The sequence below is a fragment of the Channa argus genome, chromosome 2 (assembly GCF_033026475.1).
Source record: "Channa argus isolate prfri chromosome 2, Channa argus male v1.0, whole genome shotgun sequence".
NCBI classification, from domain to species: Eukaryota; Metazoa; Chordata; class Actinopteri; order Anabantiformes; family Channidae; genus Channa; species Channa argus.
The window spans coordinates 13,149,746-13,157,954 of NC_090198.1; positions in this window are offsets into that span (position 1 = coordinate 13,149,746).

An 8,209-nucleotide genomic window follows, 5' to 3' on the forward strand; every position below is an offset into this window, starting at 1 on the left:
CCTCTTTCTGGTACTTAAAGCTCTAACAGTTACCTTTTATCTTTGGCTTTCTCCTCCCTGACTGTCCATTGTTTCATTAACCTCCAACAATCACGCTACGAGGGCAAAGAGGGTGACCAGAGCACAATCAGGGAAGAAATATTGGTTTTATTACAGAAAACTCTGAGAATGCTGCTGGAGTATTGTGTGGTTAAGTCATTCTGATTTGCTAATGAGCCTTTTTAGTTTAAACCCAACACACTTCAAGCTTCAGCCAATTTACCTGCTTTTATCAAGTTTTATCATTGACTCACAATCAACCCAAATAAGTTCTGAAGATTTTTTTAAAAGATACAACTAATCTAAATTCAAAGAAATTTAAATGTTTTTATTTACCAAAATGACTTACTTATTAACATCATTAGATGGCAATTAGCAATTCGCAAGTGGAGATTCATGAAACATAAGACCTGTGCAATTATCTCAAACCACATGGGAAATTACGTGTATTTGTCTTAATATAACATAATTTACCATCTGTTAAAAACTTCTTCTTCTATTATAAACACTTCTGGCCTAAAGGTTTCATTGAGAAAAAGTGATGCCATCTGCACTGTCAGCTCTCTTCTTCAATTCTCCACCAGATAATGTACTGTAAGTATCAAAATCTCTTCAGGAGGAAAAAATAAAGTTTGATGTTTTTGAGAACACTCTGTCTCCTTTTTGCAGGCTTTGTCATTCAGACATTTATCATTCTGACCATGCAGTCTCCCCCGCTCTCTGCCCACAGCCTGTTTGTTGACTTCACCATCAGTTAAAAGAAGTTGACTGGCCCTCAGTTTCAAGACACAGGAGGCACTTTGCAGTTTCCTGCCAGTATTCAGCTGATGTGAAAATCCTTCATGATTTATCTCCCAGCTGATGAAAGCTGATGAGACAAGACAGGAAGTGACCTGACTTGGAGAAGTACAAAACTCCACAGCTATACTATGATTATGGACTCCATCGATTCTGTGTTTACGTTAAAACACACATTTATTTAAATCATATTTTTGTCTGTCTTTCCTAAAATAAAAAATTAAGCAATGAAATAGCAATGAGCCCGAGAATGCTGTTTCGCTGAAAGAAAGTCCGTCTTGTATTAACGCACATGGTGTCCAGTTACAGCAAAAAGGGAAAGTTAATCCTTTATTTAGGTATTTATTTCTACACACCTTTGATTGTGCAATCAGTCATCAAACTGAAGTACTGTTGCTATAGCCACTTTACATTTAACGTACATTCCACACTGATTACAGTGATTAAACTGTTGAGGGGACTTGTGTGCATGAAGTGTCCTGTTATGAAATGTAAATGGGCAATATCCAATTTAAACAGGCTCTATGCAGCAAATCAAAAAAAGAGCATGCTATAGCATACATGAAAAGTTGTATTATTACAGATTACACTTACAGATTATCATAGCATAAGTGTATATATCAGATGTGTTGACAAAAAGGGCCTTATATAGGCTGCACATTATACAGACATCGTGCAACATTCACTCGATACATTCACCCGCTGAATTTACTTACCCACTGACTGTGGAGAGAAATATGTGGTTATTTAGATAAATACTATATTTATTCACTAGGAATTCACTAACTGGTAAATGGTAAAGGATCTGCACTTATATAGCGCTTTTCTACCTATTGGCACTCAAAGCGATTTACACTGCTTCTTATTCACCCATTCGCACTCACACTCATACACACACTGATACACCGGTCAACGCTCACCGGGAGCAACTAAGTTGCAGTTTAGTGTCTTGCTCAAGGACACTACGATATGTGACCAGAAAGATAAAACGGTTCAACTGCTTATGGATAAGCCTATAATTTGAAGTTGTAACTCCAACACAGTGTAAGTCATTGCTGAACTGGGGACCAGATCATTAATTTCCAGTATAGGGAGATCATGAATTGAGGGCTCCCCTCCAGAGTGTGGATTAGCGTTGTCAAATGACTTTCCAGATTTATAAAGCCTTGCCATGTATATTTACCTATATTTTAAATCTTATCTTGTTTGTCACTCTATGTTTAATCTATAGAGATTTGGAACGTAGCAATGCATTTGGTATTAAGAAATTTGAAATTTGTACTATAACAACTCAGTTTCACTTATCCTCCTACTACAAACATGGTGCTATATAGTCACAATCATGCGATGTCTGGAGCTCTATGTCCCAGACCTTAAAACTGTAAGGCTGGCATAAGTTGGAAAGAGAGGGGCAGGGGAGGCAAAGATGTTGAAGTGAGGTGCTTGCAGGTGTTCTGAAACAAGAACACCTGCAAGCACTTGGGAGGTTAGGAATTGTAGTTTGGCTATTTATCAGCACTATCACTATCATCAGCAGACAGACAGCTCATAAGGTAGGCATCTGTAAAACCCCTACCCCACTTTATGTGAACATATACATGATATGCACAAATATATTTAGAATTTGTGTGTCACTTTCTATGGAGCCTGGGAAGGGACATGGTTAAAAAGCACATAAAGTTTTACAAGATCTCGCAAAGGCTGTATGTTTGAAAAAAACAAACAATAACTTTTGCAAGATCTCGCATTTTACAGGGAAAGCTTTTAGACAAGGTTTCAAATTTGGCTGCAGGAATCATAGATACAAATCTTGGGGTCAAACACAAAAATTCGGAAAAAATGACTTAGTAGTCTGTTCCCAAGTTAAAAACACATACTGTCTAAATTTACATTGCATTGTTACAAGCCATTGTACATCCTTGTACAACCGCAGTGCAAGTTGTGTTTGTATTCTTGATAATAAGTCAATGAGCTTTGGTTTATGACTGAAAGAATGCGAACCTGAGTGCAAGCGGAAGTTTCCTGCAAAGCCTTAAAGATAGGTTGCTCAGTTCTAACATCTGAAGGAAGCTCGAAGTAGAGACGCTGCAACTTTGCAGGGAAAAGAATCAGTTGAGGTGGTTTGGGCATTTAATAAAAATGCATCCTGGTGTTAACACCCAACTGGTAGGAGACCCCGTGGTAGACCCAGAACACGTTGGAGGGATTATATATCCGATCTGGACTGGGAACACCTCAGAATCCTGCCAGAGGAGCTGGAAAGCAATGCTATCTGACACGGGATAAGCGGAGGATACTGGATGAATTAATCATTGCCTGCTCTGGTACTGAGATTACTCTTGGTGCCATAGTCTACCTTTCATTGAGTTTTTATAGAAGAAACTCCAAAACTCCAAAACCACACTTCTCCACATATTCTTGTGGTGAGGTGCTGCTGAAGACAGACTCACAGAAAAGCACTGCCAGCAGCGCAGATACATTTGCTTTTTGAGTGAGGCTCGACATGCTGACCTATGCTTTCTGCTTGATTAAAATATTTGCATTGATTTGATTATAATGCTATAATTTAAAGAATTTAAGACTAATTCCTGAAGGGCTGTGCAGAGCATGGCAAAGCATAGCAGACAGCAGAAGAACAGAGTGGAGCAGAGGGAGGGAGGGCTGGGTAGAACAGAGTGCAACTGCTGAACTGCTGTCAAAATCCTATTTTTTTGCAAGTTGCATGTTACGTCTGTTTGTGATCTGTTGTGTTTCCAGAGCACATTATCAGATAACTACGGAGATCAAAGGCAATAACTGACACTATAAGCTTAGAGGAATTTATTGCAAATGTGTTAAGCAGCTAAATACATTTACTCAAGTACTGAAGTTAATTACAATTTTGAGGTGCTTTAGTTTAGTATTTTTAGTTTAGGCTGATTTTCCTTCATTTATTTTATGGCTTAAGTCACTAGTTATTTTTACTATGTATTATGCTATTTAAAATAAATTATTTTCCTAGTGAAGCATTTTGCATGCACTTTTGTACTTTAAGCGAAGGAAAGATTTTGAAGTCGTACTTCTACTTGTAGTGGTGTATGTTTCTGAGCAAATACTTGCACTTTTACTTGGGTATTGCAATTCTGTACCACTTCTGGTTTATTGTTTGAAATAAGGTGTTGTGATGTTAGTTCAGGAACTGAAGTAACGTTACAGTAACATGACTGCAACTTTTTACTGAGAAATACATAAGCGGTGTGCTGTCACTACACAAATAGTGTGAATCGAGAAAGTAGATCTACCCAGATGAGCTGAAACACGTTTGTATTATAAGGAAGATTTTTCCATAAGTCAACCAGTGTGGCTGAGTCCTTTTTATCAGTGAAAAATACATCCCAGCACTGTGTGACATAGTACTGCTCAGGAGTTCCCACTGTTTACTGTTGTTACTTTTTTGCTGCTTTGACTGATTTTTTTGTCCAAACGCCACTGCTTTCAGAAGTACTCAGTTATGCCTAAAATAGCTTACTGAAAGTATTGTAGAACTGTCCATTTCAGAATAATATACTTTATGTGATTTTACTGAATTACAATTAGGAATATGTAAATATCATCATTGTAGCTGAAAGGGTGGAGCCTTTTTTTAAAAAATTTTTTCCTTTCACAGTGGATAATTGTCCGCATGTTGATTTGGCACAGTTTTTACTCCGGATGCCCTTCCTGACTTGCCCAGAGACACTCAAACTTGTGGTCGGAAAGAGCAGGGCGTGAGCCTCCAACCCTACGGTCGGTAGGTTCCATTAGTTCCATTAGTTTATCTCTGTTTGTCTTTTTTTGGCAACACATTTAACACATCACTGATCTTTCCTAAATTTAAAAAGTTTACCCACAATTGCTTTCAGTGTTGTCTTTCAAATTGGTAGATGTTATTTCTTCTTTCTAAAATGATCTGTTGCCATGTTTGTTAAAATACCATAAAACAAATTTTCCACCAACAATTATTTTTTGAAAGATTTACAAACATTTTGTTAACAAACATCATCACATTCTGTCTAAATTTATTCATAAAATTAATATTGCATATGTTATTGTGATTTTTAAATGACACTTTCTTTCTTACTCATAGCAAATTGCCACCCCTATTGATTTCACTGAGAGCCTGGCATTGATTTGCTGCCCAGTTATACAGAAGCATCACAGTAGTTGGGATGCAGTTGCTTGTTCCGTGAGCAATCAGAAATTTAGACTACATTAAATGAGAAAACTTTTGATCCCGAAAAGCGAAATTCATATAGTCACATCACAGGAACATAAACCATAGCATCAACAAACACAAACAAATAACATAACCTCCAAAATTGTCATCTGTTAACTTTATAATGATCCTTACTTCTTGAAGTCAAGCAGCAGACGTGACGATGTGTAAATACTGTATTTCAGGCCCAAGAGTGAGCAATAGTACCCTTAGATGTCACTGTTTATAACACAGGGTATGTTTTGCTTTGCTGCATGAGTCAAATTGAAAATTTGGGTGATAAATTTACAGTATAACCACTTCTCACAGCACTGCTACACCACCGGTCTTTGGAGATATGTGCAGTTTTCCAACAGGATTACTGACTGATTTGGAGAAATGCTTTGCTGATATAAACACAACATTAGAGATCTTTCAATTTATTATGAAAAGTGGCATTATGGTGGTACAAATCAGCTAAGGCAGCCCACCACAGTCTAAATAATGGGAAACAGGATAGAGCTGCTCTTTACAAATAATGAGAACTAATAAGTGATTTAATAGCTAAAAGTCATTCAAATCTTGAATTGCTGGAATAAAATAATGTTGTTCGTGTAGACTGTAATACTTTTTTCAACTCCACAATATTGTAAGCTTTGAAATGCAATGATCTTAATACGGTCCTAAGGAAAAAGCTTCTGTAATGTGACTGTATATATTACTGAAAGTAGAGAACTGAGCAGAGTGTGACCTGAAACTAAGTACGCTGCATTTCATTGTGTTCTCTGTATTGAAAATAGAAAGTAGATTAATGCAGGGAACTGATTCAATGTTTTCTTTTGTCATTCATATTTTCTTACACCTGCGAACTGCTTGTAGAGACCTAAGGAAATGCGTGGCACCTATATGTTGGCTACGGATTATGCTAGAGACAAGACAGACATCTGGGGTCTGCCCCTGCCCTTCAATACACTGCACCTGCTCTGCAGACAAGGGGATATTAAACCTCAAATAGTAAACCCCCTTAGTAACAAGAACTGGGTGCAGATGTGCCCAGCTTGCCATGCTGTTGCTTCCAAGATGTATGCAGAGAATACAATGCCCTAACACAAGGCAGCCAGAGAAAGTCTAAACCACACAGCTTTTTTATAATTAGTATATTAGTATCCTCCAGTTATATCTTATAAATTAAAGATGTCTTTAATCCAAATGCAAATTAAAATCCTTCTCCCCCAAGCAAACCTTAAGTATTTGATTGGAGGTGTCCTTCTGTCTGAAATTGACTGGCAGAGCTCCAATACCTGGCAGCAACACTCAACCATAACTCAGATCTTGAAGCATGCTTTATTGTAGTTTCATGTTTATAATAGTCTGTTGTTCAGATTTGTCCATGAAAGGCTTTTGAGAAGGAGCATGACAAGAAATATGACTGGAGGGCAGATGGTAAATGGTCTAAGATACTACACAACTGTCAAAACATGATTTATGTGCTACAGAATTCACTATTTGGACCATAAAGTATGTTGTGGCATCAACACCATGTCGAAACAATCAGTATCCCTGAAAGATGTAAGAGCAACAGAATGTAGCTTGTTAATCAGACTGTTAGGTCTTTTATTTTGCATCATTTAATTATTCATTCCGACATCGTGGTTGCTGACCTATTGGAGTTTGGAATTAGGAGATATTTTAGCTGACTAGCATTTAAATTATGCTGACATCACCATGAGTCAGCATAACTATACATATACAGTAGTTAGAGCTGATGTTTCTGTAAGGCAGCGTAAACATTGAATAACTACTTTGATGCCATATCTATAGGTGTGGCACAAGAAAATGGTGTCCTAATTAATAATGATGCCATAGAAAATCTGACTCTGACCTGGATGTTGAAAAATGTAATCTAGCCAATATCAAACCAGACTAGTGTCATCTGGACCAAAAAAGATGACGAAAAGGACAGAAATGAACAATGTGAGTTTTAGAGGTTTTATGGATCTACATGTTATAAATGAAAAACAGGCGTTACTAAAATTGGCCAATTGTGTGTCACTACATTTAAAGGAAGGCTCAATAAAATAGTAATCTCTCAGAATTTTTTATATCTTTAGTTTGGGTGGAAGAATTTGATTTCCACAGTGGAGGACTTTTAGTGTTAATGTGTTAATCATGAAGCAATGTCGCTAGTAAATGTCGGGAGTGCCTGACATTACTCCTTCGACAGTGGCCACAACACTTGAAAACATGCTTTTAAAACTTGCCACATGTGTTTCTCAATGGATTTATAGTTGTTGGACAAAGGACTAAAATTCTCTCAATGCCTGAATCAGGGGATCAGCACTGTAATTTCAGGTTTGCGTTATGTTTCTGTTTGTTTAACAAACTCACTGAATGTCTTCAGTGCCAAGCTTCTAACCTTTTTTACTTTTTTGCATCATATTCATCTTCCTCTATTTTCCTTTTTTTTTTTTGTTGTTGTCACTTTTTGCTGTCTCTTCTTGGACTAACCAGCCTTAATTTCCACTTCATTAGCGGCGTCCCACTCTTCAAAAGTTGAATGTTCACTAAGAAGGTTAAAATCTGCCATTCATGGTGTGTGCTTCTTCCCACAGTGAGTCAGCCGCTGATACTTGCTAAAACTTTGTTGCTGTTCCTGTAGTTAATACAAAAGTATGGTTAAGTTATGCATTACTGCAAAGTTAATTAACACCTTATATCAAATTAGAAACCAGAATTTCCCATGGCCAGCGTGTAAAAGCACACTGTCACTGACAGTAAGCTTTGCAAATTCAAAATTCTGACATTTTATGAAAATTCTTTTGGGTATATTGAAAATAAATATCAATAAATAACAATGTTATCCTTTAATGAGTCTTTCAAAGTAACTAGCTTTGGTAAAGCAAGTACCGATCAAGTTGGCAGTGTTCTAGGAAGTGCTTGTATGTGAAAGTAAACAAGGGTTAATTATTACACAGTGGTCTGAATCACTGGTTGGAAATGACTTGACGATGTCTGTACCTCGACTATCTTTCGAATGAAGATGAGGGTTAAATCATCTGACTTGATGATTCAAAGCAAATTCGTCATTTGAACTTTTTTTTAATGCTGTATGTAGAACTTATACAGTGATATGGAAAAGCAAATGTTTGCAAATGTTAT